Below are 20,969 nucleotides of genomic sequence, written 5' to 3'. Positions count from 1 at the left end.
AAAAAAAAAAAAAAAAAAAAAAAAAAAGAAAAGAAAAGAAAAAGAAAAAAGAAAGAAAAGATAAAACTGTCAAGAAGTAACCATAGAAACACAGAACTAGAGGCTCTGACAAACTACCTTATCCATTCTTCTTTTTATCAGGGGGGAAATTCGAGGTCTAGAGAATTGGAGAGCCTTGCCAGGATTAGCTCATCTGTGGAAGAGCTGGGATGAGAACCTTGGCTGGTAGATTCTTTAACTATGAGCAAAATAAAATTTTCACTCCCTCCCAACAGACAACCTACTTCATTGTACCATGCGGCTTTGTTCAATGTTTCTGCTTCCTCCAGCATTGCTACTGGTAGACCCAGGCCCAACTGCAGTGTCTTTTGGGAGAGATGATTGATTTCAAGAGTCTTGAAAGTACAGGAGAGAGGGAGAAATAGAAGCACGAGCGAGGAGCCATGGCTATAGTTTTCCTGAACTTTAGTCCCAGCCATGAAATTTACAAGGAAATGCCCTCCAAAACCAGTAACAACTCACCTTTGTAAACTATTTTAAAAAATCATTCCGATGTCCAATCGAGGCTAATTAAAGGATTTTTGCCTGTGTCTCTAGTATCTCCAAGGCCTGACCACTCTGTTGAGGCATTGGGAGAGAATTATGGGTTATGCACTGAGAACAAAAAATTATATTTGTCATTAAGTTTGATATTTGTATGTCACTTATGATTGTGGAACAGGTGAAGTCATCTTCCTTGCTGCCAATTGTGTTACATAGCTTCTTCCCTCTTCCTCTGGGGAAATTTCTTAGAACAAGACATAAAACTCACTCCTTCTGAAGTGTAAATAGCTAACAATAACTAACAATACTTAAAGTACTATTTCTCCTAGGAGTGTTTTCAGGTTAGCATTTTAAGTCAGATAAATTAAGCTTTGTTGGAGAAACAGCAGGCTCTGTTTCAAGGCAGAAGAGACCCTCATATGGGTAAACAGAACATTCTTAGTTCTTCATACTATAAAAATGGTTCTTTGTCAACTAGAAGACATTTTTATGCTTTGAAAAATAAGTTATTGGATGCAACCAAGATGTAGTTCACTAGGTGAATGGATCAACTGTAGTACATCCAGACAGTGGAATATTATTCAGCACTAAAAAGAGATCAACTACCAAAACATGAAAAGACACAGAGGAAATCTAAAGGCATGTTACTAAGTGAAAGAAGCCTATCCGAAGAGGGTACATACTATTTGATTCCAAAACTGTGACATTCCAGAAACCACAAAACTATGGAGACAATAAAATGATCGATGTTTCCAGAGGCTGTGAGTAGATATAAGGAGAAGGCAGAGGATTTTTTACAGCAGTGAAACTCTGTCAAAATAAAACACCAACAGTGAAACATAATGTAAATTATGAACTTAGGGTGATTATGTCACTGTATGTTTATCAATTGTAAGAAATGTACCACTCTGATGGGGCATGTTCATGTAGGGAGAGGCTGCATATGGTGGGGGCAGGGAGCATATGGGAAATCTGCACCTCTAGCTCAATTATGCTCTGAGCTTAAGACTGCTTTAAAAAATATTGTTTTAAAAAATAGCAACCAATTAGTTAATGTAAACTGAATTCTATATGTGGATAATAACAATGGGTTAAAAGTGTATTGAATGTTTACTAAGTGCTAGGCATTTAAATAGGCACTTTACATCTGAAACTAATTTCATCCTCCATCTCCTCTACGAGGTCTGTATTATAATTAGCATCTCATTCTTTATGGATAAAAAAAAAACAAGTTTATAAAAGGCAAATAAGTTGCCAAAGAAGCTTTTAGCACACCCCTTTCACAACTGAGAAAACTGAGGCTTAAAGAGAAATTGAAGCTTTCTGTTACTCTTTGCTTTCTTTCTCTCTGTTTTATTCTCTAACTTAAACACAGAAAACAGTATTTGTTTATTTCAATTTTATTTTGTTTTGAGATTCTGCTTCCTATGTGATGTTCAGTAATAGGCTAAGTCATTACATCTGAAATGAATATAAATAAGTCCAATTTGGCTCATGTTGCAAAACTAAATTGATAAGGGCAGTATTCTATGAGGCTCATTTGTGGACATATGTGCCTACATTGTTTCTTAAATGGACATGGAAACCATGATGATTGCGATCTTTTGAAAAATTCATGGTTGAAACACATCCAAGTTAATTATGAGATTTGCCTTATGAGGTTGTGTGTACAAATCATCAAGGAAAAGAAAGAACAGAAGGTCACAGAATTCACATCCACACAAGCATATGGATCAGAGTCTAGACACACACACACACACACACACACACACACACACAGAGCTAGCTTGATCTGGAAACAGGAAATTCAAAGTTAAAATACAAACAATTTTTTTAATTTGTGCACTATCTGGAGAAATACTGTGGAGTGTAATGGAAACAAAACTGCAAGCACAGTCATGGGACAGTTCAAATAAGAACTAAATGATAACAGAGCCCAAACCCTGTGGATGTAATTTTTGTAATTAAGATCCAGGGTCTGAGTCCTTCATCATTTTTGATGTCTTCCCTCCATGTTTTGGACAAGTGCCTGGGGTGGGAAGATCCCGGAGACTCAGCTATATGCTTGCTATGATGGAGGCAGTAATATTTTTGCAAATGTCCAGAAAGGGAAAAAAGTATTCTTTTAAGATTATTTATTATTATAATTATGAGCTGGATCTTTAATTTTCACCCTGATAAACCACACACATGAGTTTCTTTATGGGCACAGGGTGTTCTGAACTCTCAGAAAAATAAATGCTAACAAAGCTTCAACTTATCTACATTGTCTGGCACATAGTAGGCACTCAATAATATGTGTGGAATCATTAACTCAACAAGTGAATAACTCATTCAATAAACACATAAAGAGTTTTCTAGCACACATCAGGGACCATTCTAGATTCGTGGAATTCAACAACAACAACAAACAAACAAACAACAAGATGAAAAAGACTCTTCTCTGATGGAGGTCATATTCTACCAAACAGTATGTAAACAAATATATAGAAGACATACTATGTCAAAAGGTAATCAGTGCTCTGACAAGCTGAATAGTGGCCCCCCATGATGTCCACATCCTAACACTCAGAACATGTGAATATGTTCATTTATATGGCAAAAGAGATTTTGCAGCTGTAACTCAAGTAGGATTTTTAGGTAGAAAGATGACCTGAATTATCCAGGTGTGCCCAATGTAATCACAAGGGTCCTTATAAGAAGGAAACAGGAAAGTCAGAATCAGGGAGGAGATGTGATGATAGACGCAGGAATCAGAATGTTACAGGCCCACCCACCAAGGAAGGTAGTGGGAAAGGGCAGGAAATGAATTCTCCCCCACAGCCTCCAGGAGGAGTGTGGCCCTGTCTACACCTGGATTTTAGCTCAGTAAAACTAATTTCAGAATCTTACTTCCAGATTGTAAGAAAATAAACTGTGCTGTTTTAAACCACAATATTTGTGATAATCTTTTATAGCAGCAATAGGAAAATAATACTAATGCTATGGGGAAATCAAAGGAATGAAGGTAGAGAATTATGACATGGAGAGGAGGCAGAGGGCAGGGCTGTTCCAATTTGAAATAAGAGAAGATACGCCAGATTATATCTTCTAAAGACAGCTACCAAAATCTCTCCCACCCCAAATGCTTTCCTTAAGATGTAACTAATTGATACTCCCCTCATTAGATGGTGGTGGTGGGGTCTAGGATCCTTTCCCTGAACCTAGGTGAGTTTGTGACTGTGATGAAAGGCATACTTCTAAAACTAGGTCATGAAAGGCAACATAGCACCCACCTGGTACTCTGTGCAATACCCACTCTTGGAACCCAGCCACCACACTGTCAGGAAGCCCAAGCAGCTACGTGGGGAGGCCACATACTGTTGTTCTGGCTGAGGCACCAACTGCCAGGAAACATCAGTTGCCTTTAATTCCCAGCTGCTATGTCACCCTCAATCATTGTCGCTGTGCCCTTTCTGAATTCTTGATTCACAGAATCCTTCAGCATAGGAAAACTTCTATGTTATCTTTTAACTGCTAAGTTTTGAAGTAATTTGTTATACCATGAAAGGAACTGGAAGAGAAGTTGAGAAAGTGACATTTAAGCAAAAACCCAAAGGTGGTAAGGGAGTCATGACAATATCTGGTGGGATATACCAATATTCATGGTAGGGCAAAATGTAACTTAAGGTCCTAATGGGAAAGGAATATGTGCCTGGTATGTACCAGAGTAGTTTTAGGATGCTTAGAGCAGAGTAAGTAAGAGGGAAATTGGGTAGAAAGTGAGTTCAGAAAGGTGAAGGGGGATGCACATTGTATAGGTATTTATAGGTCATTGGAAGATTTGGGCCATTCCCCTGAGTATTGAAAGATTTTGAGTGGAATAGAGTATGATCTGACCTACATTTACTATGTTCAGAATTGGCTGTGGTAAGGCTAGGATGGAAGCACAGAGACTAGTTAGGAAGATATTTTCTAATCAAGGAGAGAGCCTCAGGCTAGGATGACAACATTAGGAATGGTAAGATGTGTGTGACGTATTAGGATATATATTGAAGGTAGAGGCTACATATATTTTGGATATATTTTTGAAGGGAGAGATACTATGATGAATTGAATATAAGGAGTGAGAGAAAGAATGATTACGAGGATTGCCTGAACAACTACAGGAATAGAGATGCTACATGTGAGAGAAAACTGCTGAAGGAGAGAATCTGAGGAAGTAATTTAGTTTTGTACATAAAATATTTGAGATGCCGATGAGGAAAGAGCAGGCTGGGTAGGATGTACAGGTTTGGCACTCAGGATGAGGTATAGGCATAAAATAGACATAAATTTAAGAGTGCTCAGCCTTGAGATTGTCTGAGAATACCACTTAAACATGACTTAAAGAAAGAAAAGTTCAAATTATTCTGATGTTCAGGGGTCAGGGAGATGAAAGGAACCAGTCACAGAGACTGAAACAGAGCAGTTCAAAAGATAAGAGGAAGACCAACAGAATGTGATTTCCTGTACGGCAGTTAGAGAAAGTATTTCAAGGAGGAGGGAGTGATGAGCAAGGTCAAGTGATGAGGTCAAGCAAGATGAGAACTGAGAAATGGCCACTAGCATTAGCAGTGTCTTCCTGTGAAGGAATCATAGGCATCCTTCACAAATCCAATCTGGGTAGAAGTGGCAGTGATGATGGGAAATGAATGAGCACATGCATGAATGCTGATCAGGATTATGTGGGTATCTTCTAAAAGATGTTTTCCTTTCAGAATAAAAGAAAAATGACCTTGAAATGTTCAGATGTTGTGAAACTCTGAACTCCAGAAACACTGTTATTCTAAGTGTTCAACACATTTAGGATTAGACTCTTGTGAAAATTGTAAAGTATTAAAAAGGCACACCCTTTGTTATTGCAAATGAAATACCTTCCATCCAAAGTGAAAACAATTTAGTCTCCTTGTTAGGGACACAGCCTCTGGGGTCAGTCTGCCCACTTGTGAATCTTGATTCCACTGCTTACTGAGTGTGTGGTTTTAAATTCCAAATGCCTCACTTGTGAAATGGGGCTAATAATAGTATTTACCCCATAGGGTGGTATAATAATTGGATTATACTAAATATGAACAATATTTTTTCATGACAATTCTTTCTTTCTTTTCTTAGTATGGAATTGAACTCTGAAGTGCTTAACCACTAAGCCACATCCCAGCCTTTTAAAATTTTTGTTTTGAAACAGGGTCTCCCTAAGTTGCTTAGAGGCTCACTAAGTTGCTGGGGCTGGATTTGAACTTGTGATCATCCTGTCTCAGCCTCCTGAGTTGTTGGGATTATAGGTGTGCACCACCACACCCAGCATGACAAACTTTCAATAAGTGTTAGGTGTTATAACTGTCCATTGTACATTAACTGGGGAGAAGAGAAGTCTTTTGTATTGGCTCAAGGTAAATTAGTGTTACATAAAAACAGAACAAAAACAAAAACCCTATTTAATAGTATTTTATGACCTTCGTGAAGGAAACTCTATAAGTTTATCTGGTTTAGCTGTAATGGGTATTGTCTGTTGTTGTAGGGCTTTATAGGCTCTGATAACTCCAAAGTACTTTGTTACACTAGAACTGAACAAGTAAAGAGAAAGCTGCATTTTTAACTTTTGTATTTTACTCTCAGGATCAAAACACTATTGTGTTTGATCTATGAATGGTAAAGTTTTGCACAAGTTTAAGTCAATGTTTGTTTATTACCTTGACATTATGACTTTGATGTTGTCCCTTTGGAGTCCCACTATTCCAGACTTTGACCACTCCTTCCCTCCCCTCAACCCACCACTAATTTGCTATCTATCTAACTATTATCTATCTATCTATCTATCTATCTATCTATCTATCTATCTATTCACTTACTATGCACTGCTTGGGTGGTAGGAACTCATACTTCAAATGGAAAAGATGAGCAATGCTTGAGAAGGCTAGAAAGAACTGCAAAATCATCTCTTCAAAATCTCAAAAGTATGACTTTTTAAAAAATCTTGTATCTCTAATGTGTTCATGGAGTGTAATCCCAGACTGTTTGAAAGAATATATTGCCCTAATGAAATAATGGAAGGGGAATGATAAACAGCCAATAGACAATCCTAACTCAACCTCTACATATGGAAATCATTGTCCAAATTATGGCAAAACCTGGCAATTCCACATTGGCCTCATTATTCATTTGAGAACAAAATCATAGAGCACAGAAAAAATCATCCTCATATGCAAGTTTTGCTGCTCACATCTCTAAATTACTATTTGCATGCTGATGTATTTGGCTTAAAAGCTGAACTCCTCCCTCTGGTCCCCAAATCAGGTCTCTAACACAAATGCAAAACCTTAGACCATTGTCTTAGTGATTCAAATAAATCCTTTGAATTATTACCTTAATTTCTTTGCTTTTAACATAGAGACCTATAGGTAACAGAAAAAACTCTGAATGAATATGGAAGATGAATCTAAAGAGTACCTACCAACATAAAACAGACTTGTGTATACCTAATATTCTAGTCCTTGTTTCTATACATGAGAAGAATCTTGGGAAATACAGTTCTCTAAGTGCTTACTGCTGTAAATGTAGATGATGAACCAGAAGTATCAGCATTATCTGGAGCTCTGTTAGAAAAAGCAGAACTTCAGGTTCCACCTGAGACCTGCTATGTTAGTCAGCTTTCTGTCACTGTGACAAAATATCTGAGGAAATAAAGGAGGAACGATATTTTAATGCAGAAGTTTTGATTCCTAATTGTTTGACCCCATGGCTATGGTGGTGAGACAGGACATAATGGCAGGTGTGTGTGGTACACCAAAGCTAGAGAGAGAGAGAGAGAGAGAGAGAGAGAGAGAGAGAGGTGTGCCAGGGACAAGACAAAATATACCCTTCTAGGGTGTGTTCTCAGTGATCTAACTCCTCCAAGTAGACCCCACCTTCTGCAGTCTCGCCCCTGAATCCCCAAACCATTCAATTATGAACCCATCAATGGATTAATACACTAATGAGATTGGAGAGCTCATGATCCAATCACTTCCCCAAAGCCTCACCTCTGAACATTGTTGTATTGGGGACTAGACCTTCAATACATGAGCCTTTGGGGAACTTTCCAGATCCAAACCATAACACAGGCTGAATCAGAATCTTCATTTTAGCAATCTCCCCAAATGATTTGTATGAATGTTAAAGTTTGAGAAATCCTCTAAGAAACCCTTACCAATTCAAGCTGAGGGCAGCTTCCAAACTGCTTGTTCAGCTTGGTGAATGTGAGTTTGCATTTATAAAACTCATCTTGGACTCCTGTAGGTGACTGACAGTTTTGAGGACTGTTAGAGTCTGTAAACAAGTCAAAATAACACCTGGCATTTTGCCAGGGGAATGTTAAAGTTCGTAAACAAGTCTGGATGGTGCCTGGCAAAATGTCAGAGGGAGTGGTTTGAGAAGTAACAAAACCGAGCCATTAGGTGTAGAGATTCCTGATTGGTTGACTGATGTATCTAGTTTATGCTAATTAGATAAGCTGTGTGGAATGTATAAATACTGCTCCTGTCCTGCAATAAACGGCTCCTACTCCTGCTGTATCTACGTACACAAGTTATTCGTCACCCCCCGATTATTTTGCTGCAGCCGGACTGCGGCAGAGGACAACTGTACAATCAGCCCCATACCATTATACATAAATGTTACTCCTTACCCATTAAAAATGTTCAAAAGATGCTGTACTGCAGATAGTCCGCATAATGACCTTCCAAATTTCTTGGCAGCAATTGTCTTCTAAGAGACTCTGGTGCCTGCACATTTTAAATTAAACCTCCTCTCTTTGCAAACTGTCAGTTCTTTGCAACTGACTTTTAGGACATGCTCCATTCTTGAGGTTATTGGAAAAAATATATCAGGCATAACATTGACAAACTATAGACAGTTATTTAGGGAAATAAGAAGTTTAATGTGCCTTTGAGAAACTTGCCTAATTATTAACTGTGGTATAGCTTCCGAGTTATTGAAATTCTGTTTTTTATATGTTCTGACAGTGTTGGGAAGAAAGAGTAACAGGAATCTGCTTTGAGACTGTATTCACAAACACACAGCTGTTGCCTTAACTGTAGGGTCATGCATACAGTAACTTTGTTTTTCTTGTCTTCCAGGTGTGTTCTGAGAATGCATTAAGTAGAATTTCAATGAGCCAGAAAGCACTATCCAATGTATAAATTAAACTTAAAGCTTCTCAAAGCAAGTTCAAGTCAAATTGCCCTCCTCTGCTTATTTGAGGTGATTACTAAGTAGGCAATGGAAATGATACTTTTTAAGCGAGGCTCTCATAAATCAGGTGTTTCCACACTTTTTGAAGTGACAATAGAAAGCCAATTGGAAAACATAATAGCAAAAGACACTGCTCCCAAACTGTCGGCAGACTTTAGAGTGAGTAAAATGTTTGACAGGAGAGATTGTGTGTGAACATTATTCATTGCACCAAGAGCCATTCAAAGGCACCTTCGGAGCAAAGATTAATGAAAGAGAATTCTCAGGAAGTAACATAATACAGAATCTCTTCCTCTCCCCCACCTACTTTTCCTTTGGGGAGATCCAGATTTAGCCTGGGACAAGATTTACGATTCTGAAGGTGTGATGAAAGGCAAGTCATAGTCTGTGGTGCTATTGCAATGTGAGGGTCTCGATTCTGGACATGTAGCTTGACATTTCTTAATCCAGTTCAGGTATCCCCTGGGTGTTTAGGAGGCCAAGTAGATTGTGCTGAAGAATGAGAATCTAGATGTCCAGTGTCACAGCTACTAGGAAACCAACACCAAACTTTAATGATCCCCAGTTTGATTTGAGTTTGAGACTTTACTAGTGTCACTCTCAATTCATCACATCTTCAAACTCCAGATCCACCCTCTTGACACTCTTATTAATATTCTTTGCCCATCAGAATTGATCATGGACTCTTTGAAGAGTGAAGGGAGAGTTATTGCTTTAGAAAAAACATGGAAGACTGGTTTCTTTTGTCAGTCTACACTCAATTTAAATTTTTCTTTGAAATACAAACTTTAAATTTGTTTTTCTAAATTCTGTGGCCAAAGTCCTATGTTTCTAGACATTCCATGGACAAACCTCTTGAAAAAGGGGGTGGTGATCTAAGAATAGATGTCTCCAAGTTTTCATAACTGAATGCTACCCAATTTGTAGCTAAATAACACAAGTCAAGGGGAGGGAGGGAAAGGGAGGAGGCAGGGGATTAGCAAGGATGGTGGAATGTGATAGACATCATTATTCAAAGTACATGTATGAAGACACGAATTGGGGGTCAACCTGCTTTATATACAAACAGAGATATGAAAAATTGTGGTATATATGTGTAATAAGAATTGTAATGCATTCTGCTGTCGTGTATTTAAAAAAATAAAATCAATTAAATATAAATAAATACATAAATAACACAGGTCATTTTCTAATAAACCATGAAGATTGTCAAATTTTACCTGATTGGAGCTATTACCTACTTGCTGTTCAATCCCTACAAGTATTACAACAGAAAAAAAAATCAGAGGGAGAAGAGCCCCTGACATTGCCCCATCCCTAGGAGTACATGGCTAGGAAGCTGAGAGGTGCTGGTTTGGGGCAGGCATACCAACAGTATAGCAGAAAGGATTAACAACTTTGCTGCCACCTATACAGGTCCCCTGCATTGGTATCCCCTGAAGCTTTTCTGATTATATACTGCTGACAAGACTAGGTATGAGTGCCACAGAGAGGGTACTATGATTCCTACCAAGGGTATAGGAGACCTATTTGATGAAATAATAGAAAATCTCTCTAATCTTGGGAAAGACATGAGCATATCGATATCGGAGGCCTGTAGAACCTCAAATAAACATAACTAGACAAGATCCTTACCATGACACATTATAATCAAACTATCAAAAGTACAAAATGAAGAAAGAATTTGAAAATCTTCAGTGGAAAACTGCCTAACAGGAGATTTTTTTCAGCAGAAACCCTACATGTCAGGAGAACATGAAATAATATATTTCAAACCTTTATATAAAATAATTGCCAGCCAAGATTACTATACCCAGCAAAGCCATCCCTCTGACTTTTAGAAAAATAAAGATGTTTTAAGACAAGAAAAAGCTAAGGGAATTCATTACCACCAGACCAGTCTTGCAAAGAATGAATAAGGAGTCCTATATCCAAGTAGAAGAAAGATAACTACCATTATGAAAGCATGTGAAAGTACAAATCCCACTAGAAAGGTACATATATAAACAAGAAATAGAAAATAATCAAATATTATCAAGCCACAAAGATAAATTAGAGAGAAAAAAGATTTATACAAATGGAGACTGAACAACACACTCTTTAATAGTGAGTCATTGAGAAAATAAGAAGGGAAATTTTTAAACTCTTCAAAATGATGAAAGTGGAAGCACAACATATCAAAACCCATGGGATACAAAAAGAGCAGTCCTAAGAGTAAGTTTATAGCAATAAGTGCCTACATTAATAAAGAAGAAGAAAGATTTCAAAGAAACAACCAATGATGATGTATCTTGATATCAGACACTTGTGAGAATTTAACCATATATCTGCTGGTTAAATTGAAAAGTAAGCCTGTTATTGGCAGTAAGCCTGTTAACTATTCAGACTTTAAAGTTCTTAGTTCTCAGCCTTTTGAGCATTAGGACTCTATTTTTAAAATATTTGTAAATAAAATTTTTATTTGGGAGTAATTTTAAACTTACATAAAATTTTCAAGAATAAAGAACTATACTCATTACCTAATTAATTTATTATGAACATTTTTACCTCATCTACTTTATCATTTATGTTCTCTGTCTCAACCAATATTTTTATAAAATATTTATTTATTTAGAGATAAATTACATACATCATGACCCTTAATCCTTAAATATATTGGTGTCTATTTCCTAAGAATAGGGAATATTCTCTTGTGTAAGATCAAAGTACAATTATTAACTTCAGTGAATTTAAAATTGATACAATACTCTTATCTAATCTCTAACCATATTCAGTTTCCCCCAAAATACCCATTTTAGCACATTTCTGCCTTTTAGTATAGAACCCAGGCTAGGGTAAGCCATTGCATTTAGTTTCATGTCTCTTTTAATTTAGAACATTTTATATCTTTGTATTTCATGACATTAACATAAAAAAATACTGTACCCTCCTCTACTTTTAAATAAAATGATCTTTAATTTCAGCTTTTCTGACTAAATTCATGTTTAGATTCAGGTTATGCCTTCCTGATTGTACTGGAATACTACACAGATGAAGTTGTGTCAGGATTTCTTTTTCCAGTCAAAAAGATAATTTGTTACTTCCCAAGTGATCTGAATTTTTCATTTAATGTTTTATCCGTAGACAGCGCTGTGAAGCAGGTTCACTGTGCACGGATATCAGTCCCAGGGGTGGATTCCAAACACCTCACCTACTACACCTCAGGCTATGCCAGTTTTATCACTTGCATGATTACAGTGAAACAGAATATTTGCACAAAAGTTAAGCAAAGCAACTTCATCATCTACAGATAGGCAGTAAGGGACAGTAGAAGCCTAAGATTCATGGTGAGCTGGTCCCTCAAGGTTCAGGAAAGCAAGGTGGATGAATTCTCTTCTGCACATGCCCTATTTATATCACAACTGGTTTTTATACCCTGGGGCTTGGTGTAAAGCATTGTAGGATATTACATTCCAGGAGGGACAAGAATAGACAGGGCCCAGGCTCTTTCAGCCAAATCCTCCATGTCTTATGATCTAGCACTCCTAGTACACTCTACAATGATTCTTGAGAACTATAAGCAAGATAGGGAAGAACTGGCTTGGTCCAAGGCCATTCAAGGAACTGCCCTGAAAGTCCTTAGTGTGTATGTGAATTTGTGAATACTTTGAAAATTCCATTCTTTAGTGGCCCATTGAATATTGAATTTTCTTATTGTAATTCTTATTATATTATTTTATGTTGTTATTATTATTTATAGTACTGGGGATTGCACCCAGAGCCTTATACGCTATGCCATATCCCAAGTTCTTTTTATTTTAGTTTTGAGACAGGGTCTCACTTAGTAGTCTAGGCTAGCCATGAACTTGCAATCCTCCTGCCTCATTCTCCTGAGTTGCTGGGAGTAGAGGCATGAACCACCACACTGGATTTATTTTATCTTATTATTAATTCAGAACATCAGAAAGTTACACATCCAAACTGCTATTTTTGCTTCTCATGTTGGCTTTTTTAGAGGGTAGATACAGGAAATGCTCATTTGAAGAATGCATTTGTGTATTTGGCAAAACTACCTTCAGTAACATTGTCCCCCATGTTTCTCAAAGCCTCACTTCAGAGCACATATTTCTCGAATAAAGCTTGCCTCTATAAAATAACTTAAAGATTCCTTTTTATGGAATAATTAGGAGTTAGAGATTTTAATGAAATTTTTCTTTTCTCCTTGGTTTTCAGAATGTTCAAGGCTATGTTTAATGCTTAATTAGTCTAATTCAACCTGAATATATATTCTCTTTCTAAAGTGGTCCTGAATTTAAAAAAAAAAATTTATATTGAATTGCCCTCAAATAGATATATTTCAATATTACATAGTTAATGGCTTGGAAAGCAGGATGTGGGTTGAATTTGAGTCTCACACCTTTGGAGCTTAACCTAAGATGCAGACCTGATGGACTTCCCTCTTTCCCTGTGTAGGTGGGGGTGGGGGGGTGACTTGTCCACGGGTGAGTCTTCAGACTTAGTGTAGGTCCTGGCCTTGTCAATACAGAGCACCTGGTCCTCTACCCACTACTAAGCCAGAGCTGCAGATTTAGGATTTGCCGTCAAGAGGCCTGATGTTCTCCTTCCAACCATTCACTTTCTAGTAGGTAAGCCATCCCTTTACTCAGTAAGGAAATGGGGCTCTTGAGCCACTTGTCCCTGGCTGTCTTACCTCAGCTTTGGTTGCCTATTGTTCCGTTTGCTAATTCACACAAAGTCACGCACATGCTTCTGGGTTGCGCCCATGCTTTTAATTGATCTTTGTCATAACTTGTGACTTTGTTAATTATAGGGGCCAGAATGGGGGTGGGGCAGAGGGAACAGGGCAAAATTTTCTCCTTGTTACTTAGGCAACAGGGCAATTTACTGAGGTATTAACCGGGGCTTTGTTTTTCTTTCTAAAAAATACAGCAAGAATGAGTACCATTTGTGTTTTACTCTCTTTATTTCCCTCTTTCTGGTTGCTAGAAGGGATTCCAGGCCTTTGTACTTCTTGCCTGGGAGTATTAAAGAGCTGAAAGCCGGAAGTGCTGGAAACAACCCATTTCTCCGCTTTCCTGAAAGTTTTGAAAATACCAAGCAAGTGTGTCCCATTGACAAGGAAGACACTGAAAAGGAATAGGTCAAAAAATGTCAGGGAGGGTGGACATTCTATAAAGCCAGGCAGGCCCAATCTCTGTGTTCCTAGAAAGAGTGGAAAATTCTTTAAGTGGAATACCCTCTGGGCCGAGAGAAACTGGGCCCCAGCATTGGATCCCCAACTCACTAGAGTTTTGCATTTAAACATGACTTCAAAAGAATAAGGCCATGGATTAATTTTTTAAAATTTTTATTTTTAATATTATCACACAGTAAAATTTACTTTTTAATTTTGTATTGTTCTACAAATTTTAACACAGATTTGGGTTCATATTTTCAGGCTACAGAACAATTCCATGACAAACTCCAGAACTCTGCCATCTTATTCCTTTACAGTCAAGCCTGCTGCCATTCATAACTCCTGAGAACCACTGATTGGTTTTGTCTTTTTGAGAATGTCAGATGAATGAAATCATATAGTACCTATTCTTTTGAAACTGGCTGCTCTCAGCGTGTCTTTGAGATCCATCTATGTTGTGTGTATCAATAGTTCACTTCTCTTTACAGCTGGATAGTATTCCATGGTATGGACATACCTCTCCATCTGTTCATCCTTTTACCTGTTGTCGGATATTTGGGTTGTTTTCAGCTTTTGACTATCACAAAACTACTATGGACGTTTGTGAACAGGGTCTTGTGTGAATATAAGATTTAATTTCTGTAGGGTAAATATCCAAGAGTGAGGTTTCTGAATCATGTGATAAAAGTCTGTTTAACTTAATAGAAACTGCCACACTGTTTCTGAGAGTAGTTGTATTATCTTACACTTCTACTAGCAACATGTGAGAATTCAAACTGTTCTACATTTTACTCAGCACTTGGTGTCATCAGTATTTTTTATTATAGTTATTATAATAGCATGTAGTGGTATCCCTTGGTGATTTTAACTCTGAAGCCCCTGAATAGAAGGGCTCATGTGGCTTTGGACAGTATCAATAGTAAGCAGTATGGAACACAGATGGAAATGACTTCCCAAATTGCTATATATTTTTTTTCCCATCTATTTTGTTGTCATGACTCTGGGGATAGACAGTGAAACAAAAGGCCCAATAATGACCAAGAATGAAATTCTTTATAATGGATTGGCAGATAGGAGTTTTTGAATCAGATTTAAATAAAATAAAGTAATAGAGAAATTCCTGCAAACTCAGTTGTGGTAGAAAGGCATGCCTTCTTCATGGCAAAAATTAGAGATATTTTGAGGCCATGTATTTATAATTCGGTACATTTTACTTTCTGTATGTCCACTCACATCTGCATCCCTTGATGAAACCACAACAAAGCATCTTAGAAGGATCTCTCACAGGTATGAACACAGGTATGAACCAGAACTCTGATCACATATGAAATATCTCTGTGGATTTGAATTGAGGAAAAAAATATAAAATAAATGAAGACAGGGATAGTACAGGCCCAGGTGTTTATTTCCCAGTGTTCAGTGAACTGAAAAAGGCTACTCATCAATGGCCAGTGATCAAGTCTCCAAGTTTCTAGAAATAAAAAAAGCTAGAATTCAAGCATTTTAATAAGAAAATCAAACCACTTTCTTTTCCTGACCCCTATTCATAAGTATTTTCTAAACCTTTAGTTTCAAGAATTCCTTCTCTACATTTTCTCCCTTAAGGCTCTTTGAATCTCCAGTGCAGGGACACAGGTGTCACATCCCTGACTTCCCAATTCAGGAGCTCTTATTGTGTGATAAATAATTTGTATGGTCTTTGTGTTACCAACCAGGTGTTACCACCTCTTAGCGTTACCAGCTCAGCTTTAGGTTTGTTTGCTCAATTCCAGATAGAAATCGCGAAGAGGCAAGCAATTCAATCCGGATGAGGCTTTATTGAGGCTTATGCTCAAGCGGAAGGGAGACAGCACACAGGAAAGGGCTCCTGGACCGGCTCTTCAAGGAGTAAAGCTTATGTAGTCTGACAAGCAGCTTACCCATGGCTCAGGACTTCTGCTTATGTCTCATTTGATCTTTTCTCGGTAACAACATCTGTGGTCTGTATAGTGATCTGTGCACTTGCATTGAATCCATTTGTGCTCAGTTTGCAAAAGATGGCATAGGTACTCACTGCTGTCACCACAGGAAGGTCAGAGCCAGCATTCTGTGCATGCGGAAGCTGCAGGAAAGTCCCTTTACAAGCTTTACAGGAAACAGGTGGCATCAATAGGGCCATTCTGCAAAAAAAATCTGCTTCTTGTTAAAGATAGAAAACATGGTTGGGAAATCAGGTCTTTATTCTGTCTCATTGGTCCCAGATTCCTGGCTCAGAGCTTCTAAAACCCTTGGAATTTGCTGAGCAATGGGTGTGTCTTTGTTGTTCATGAACCCACTGGATCACACCTGGGTTTATGCTAATGAGACTACTCTTGGTGGATCCCAAGATAGTTTCAGGATGAGGACTTGTCACTAGAGAGAACAACCCTGTGGTTAGAGGGTTGGAGCTTTGAGTCACCTCAACTACTGAGGGGAGGAAAACAGAACACTGTGTTCCATCCTGTGGGCAATGACTTAATCAATCAGGCCTATGTAATGCAATTCCAATAAGAACTCTGGACACTGAATCCTAGTGGAGTTTCCTGATTGGTGAACACATTGATTTCTGGGTAGGATGACACTTCCTAATTCCATAAGGAGGAAGCTCTATGTTCCAGACTGTTTTCGTCAGCTTTTTCATCTTTGTGACCAAAAGATCTGACAAGAACAACTTAAGGAGACTGGCTTCTCTTACTGTGCGTGACTGTGTGAATTAGCAAAGGGAAAATAAAAGTTTATTTTGGTTTATGGTTACAGAGGTTCAGTCCATGGTCAGCCGACTTTGTAGCTCTGAGCCTGAAGTGAGGCAGAATATCATGGTGGAAGAGCAGTAGAGGAAAGTAGCTTCAGGAAATGGCAACCAGGAAGGGGAGAGAGAGAAAGAGAAAGAGAAAGGGAGAGAGAGAGAGAGAGAGAGAGAGAGAGAGAGAGAGAGAGAGAGAGAGAGAGAGAAAGGGGGTGAGGGAGGGCTTTGCTCACCAAAGGCACATGCCCAGTGACTGACTTCCTCTACCACACCCAACCTGCCTTTAGTTACTGCCCAATCAATCCACATCAGTCAATTAATTCACAGATTAGGTTAAGACTCTCTTAGTCTAATCATCTCCCCTCTGAAAATTCTTATATTTTCTCACATATGAGCTTTTGGAGGACACCTCATATCTAAACCATAACACAGACCCTCCCAGAGCTCATCCTATATGTCTCTCCATTTAGCTGGCCCAATTTGTATCTTTAATAATACAATTATAATTGTAATTATAATGATTTCCTGGATTCTTTTTTATTTATTTATTGTAGTTGTAAATGGACAGAATGCCTTTATTTGTTTATTTATATGTAGTGTCGAGGATCGAACCTAGTGCCTCGCACATGCTAGGCAAGCGCTTCTGCCACTGAGCTACAACCCCTGATTTCCTGAATTCTATGATTCACATTAGTGAGCTATTAAACCCAAAGAGGGTTCAACCCCCTGGAGTTGGAGTTGGTTGGACAGATCGTGGCTCGCCTGTGGACCCCTCTCATGACTGGCATCTAAAGTAGAGAGAATCTTATAGAGGACTGAACCTTTGACTTGTGGGGTCTCAACTAACTCTGGGTGCTAGAACTGAACCTCAGTACACCACTTGGGGTCAAAATAGAGTGCTCTATAAGTCCATGGGTGGGACCTGTGGGCACATCTCTGGTGATTGCCCTAGACCTCACCTTTCTTGTGCTTCCTCTTTTGCCACAACAGACACTGTAGGCTGTCAGCACAGAATTGCGATTCACTGAGGACCTGGGCCAGATGGTGTTTGCTCTGATGTTCTAGTCAGGGGAAAGTTATAACTACTTCACTGATTCATCAGGGAAATGCTAATGTGGCATAGCTAGCCTTCTGTTTTTTCCTTTTTCCATGGCCCCTATATCAGACCTAGGGGAGGGTTTCCTCTATCAGCCCCTTTTCTACGAATGCCTCAAAAGAATGCAAGGCCACTTTCCCCTTATTCTTTTGGCCTTCAGGAAAAAAAAAAAGTATAGAATGGGCCAGTGTCTCCACATGGATCATGGCATGGCTCTTCAGAGAAAGACTAAATGGGTCCAGTGAGCCTCAGCCTCAGGATATGCTTTGGGTTCCTCCGTATTCATCAGGGAAATTCCCGTTGCCTTGGCTTTTTAAAGGGTGAGTTCACTACCCCTGTTTTTCCTCCTCTGCTTCTCAATTGGTGCTTCGCCTTGCCCTTTGGCAGTTTTTCCAGTCAGTGTGACACAAACATTACCATCCTTAAGAGAAGGGGGCAGGTGATCAATGAAAGCTCCCTAATAAGTTACATGCACTCTGCACACTGCTGTCAGCCTTAAAGGTCACGTATTTCTGAGCTATGAAGAACAGCACAGCGGAAGCCTCATGCATAAGTAAAGTTTCTCCTTGCATTCAAAAGTAATTTAAATGGCTGGGAACTTATCTCTGTGATAAAAGCTGCACCTTTTTATGTATGTTCAACCTGAGGAGAGTGCTTCAAATCCTCCCTGGCATTTGCCTTGCAGAGCTCTTGTGGGGGTAATGGGCCGCAGCACGCGCTTGGGGCTCCTTGCAGGGAAAGTGTGAAGCAAGTGTAAATGTATTATTATTGCCATTAGGAATGGTGATGGGTGGGGGGGCATTAAATGCTAAAGATAAAATCACTGAAATCTATAAGGGAAATGTAAAACTGGGCCCATGAAGTTCCATACTTCAATTAAATTAAATGACCACATAATGCTACATTCTAATCCTGTGTGCATAAATTAACATAAACACAAAATGACACCGAACTGCCAGCATCAGCAGGAAATGGAGGGGCCATTAGTCATTACCCTCTGGAAGCCCCCTCTCCTTATTATTATTCAGTGCCTAGGAACTTGACAACCACAAAGTGCTTAGCAGTCATTTGTGGGTGACTGTGCTTCCTCAAAGCTGCTTCTCTCCTAGGTTCTCCATTGACCCAGGTTCCCATCTTAATGTGAGACCTCCACTGGGCATGGTCTTCCTGTTCCCTAGAGCAGCTGCGAATACTCTCCCAGCTTAGAGGTGCTCTCGGATTCTGCAGAGCTCTTGTAATTAGCTGATACTTGATTGATAAAGAGGTAAGGCCTCATCGTGCCTGTCCTGCCACCTGGCTCCCAGTGCATGGTGACAGAGTGTTAACCCTATGGTTCCTACTGTCAAACTTGTACAGGAGCTATTTCTGCTTTGTGTGCAAACTTTCCTGGAAGGGACTCTGAAAACCTGGCACTCTGACAGTTCCCAGAGTCCTATGACAAATGTGAATAGATGTGTGTGGACTTGTGCTGTGAGGTGCCCTCTCATACAGCCTCCTAAAAAGAAACCCGAAGTTTCTTCCTATTAGATACCCTTATTCATTTTGGAAGTAACGTATGAATTGTCACCCTCTCAGAGTAATGTAATATATTGATTTTCAAACTGGCCTTTAGCTATGTTGGAGCTATAATTTGAACCAAGGTTGTGTCCTCTGCAGGGGTTCAGATGTGTCCTAGCATGTCGAGTGAACCACTGGTGCAGACCTGAGCAATACCTATTTTCACAAAGGGCTGGGCTGCCTTCATCCTAAGGAAGAAGGAGCCAGGCTATATACCTGATGCACAGAGGTATGACCAGAGAAGGAGGATGATTGTGAAGGTGGCACAGGGCTGTCTACAACTTCCTGAGTGCACATCCACAGCCTCATGCCAGTCTGTATAAATTGGTTCCAAGCATTTGGAGCTCCTCTATTGGATGTGACCACAAATTAAGTGAGACCCCTCCCTCAACACATGGCCCTTGGTCATTAACTGCCATGCACCTCAGTGCCATCAAGGCTTTGGTGCATTACCAAATTACAATGGACCAGGAACTCTCTGGGCTCAAGTCCTTCTATGCACATATGAATTAACCTCGGAGACTCACAGAAATGTTTAGGAAGCATGTTTTAGGAGACTAAAAAATAGTATGAACAGGTGTTTTAGAAGTCAGTAATCCTGAATTATTTTGTATTCCTAGGTTGGTGGGAGTTATGGAGTCTGAAGTCCACACCTATATAATTCACATGCTCAGTTTTATCTATGAATTCTTTCAATATGTAATTTTTTGAGCACTCACTCTCCCTGGTATTCTGCTAGGCCCTAAATTATAAGTCTCCAAATCTAGTGGCAATAAAGAGATATCAATAACTCTAATGATGATGATGATAATGATAATGAAAATGAGGATGAAGACAATGATGATAACTATCATTTGATTATCAATTATACATATGCATTGTGGTAGGTATTGAGTGTATATGATTACCAGTCTTCACAAGAGCCCTGCAAGAGGGTGCATTATAAATACATGAAGATAAGACTTTGAACATATATGTATACTGTATAGTAGTCCCTCATCATCTTTCCACAGAGAAAAGAATCAGAATCTTAAAAGTATCAGAATATTGAGCTTTTCCTACAGCTGGAAGGTGTTTCTCCCAGATGGATAATAATTGACATATGCCCATGACTTCATCATATTTTCGTGGGCCAAAGGGGAGTCCTTGCCTACTCAAAGAGAGCCAGCAGGGCTCATTGTGCATTCACTTCACATGGACTTCTCCAACAAAAGGTAAACATCTTTATTATTTACAGGAATGCCTTCCACCAAGAGAAGGGCCGTTACATATCTGAATATAAGGATCTTCCAAATTGTGAAGTTTCCTGGCTAATTTAGGGTTTTTCAGGTTACCAATGAATGTGAAGAACTTCTTTGAAAAAGAGCGTAGGACTAAAGACAAACTAAGAGTTAAAGTGTTCACAGCTAATTAAAGTTCAGTCTGGAAGGAAGGTATAATATCTTTGACAAGATAATATAAGCCAATAGGAAAATGACTCACTTTATACACATCCTTTCAGGAACACTTCGATTTCACCATGTGAAGCACACCTGCGCCTGTGGGTTAGCATTGACTCAGTCTTGTCATGAGAAAAATAAAAG

The sequence above is a fragment of the Marmota marmota genome, unplaced genomic scaffold (genome assembly GCF_001458135.2).
Source record: "Marmota marmota marmota unplaced genomic scaffold, marMar, whole genome shotgun sequence".
NCBI classification, from domain to species: Eukaryota; Metazoa; Chordata; class Mammalia; order Rodentia; family Sciuridae; genus Marmota; species Marmota marmota.
The sequence above is the reverse complement of the archived record's forward strand: the minus strand, read 5'-3'. Positions refer to the sequence as shown.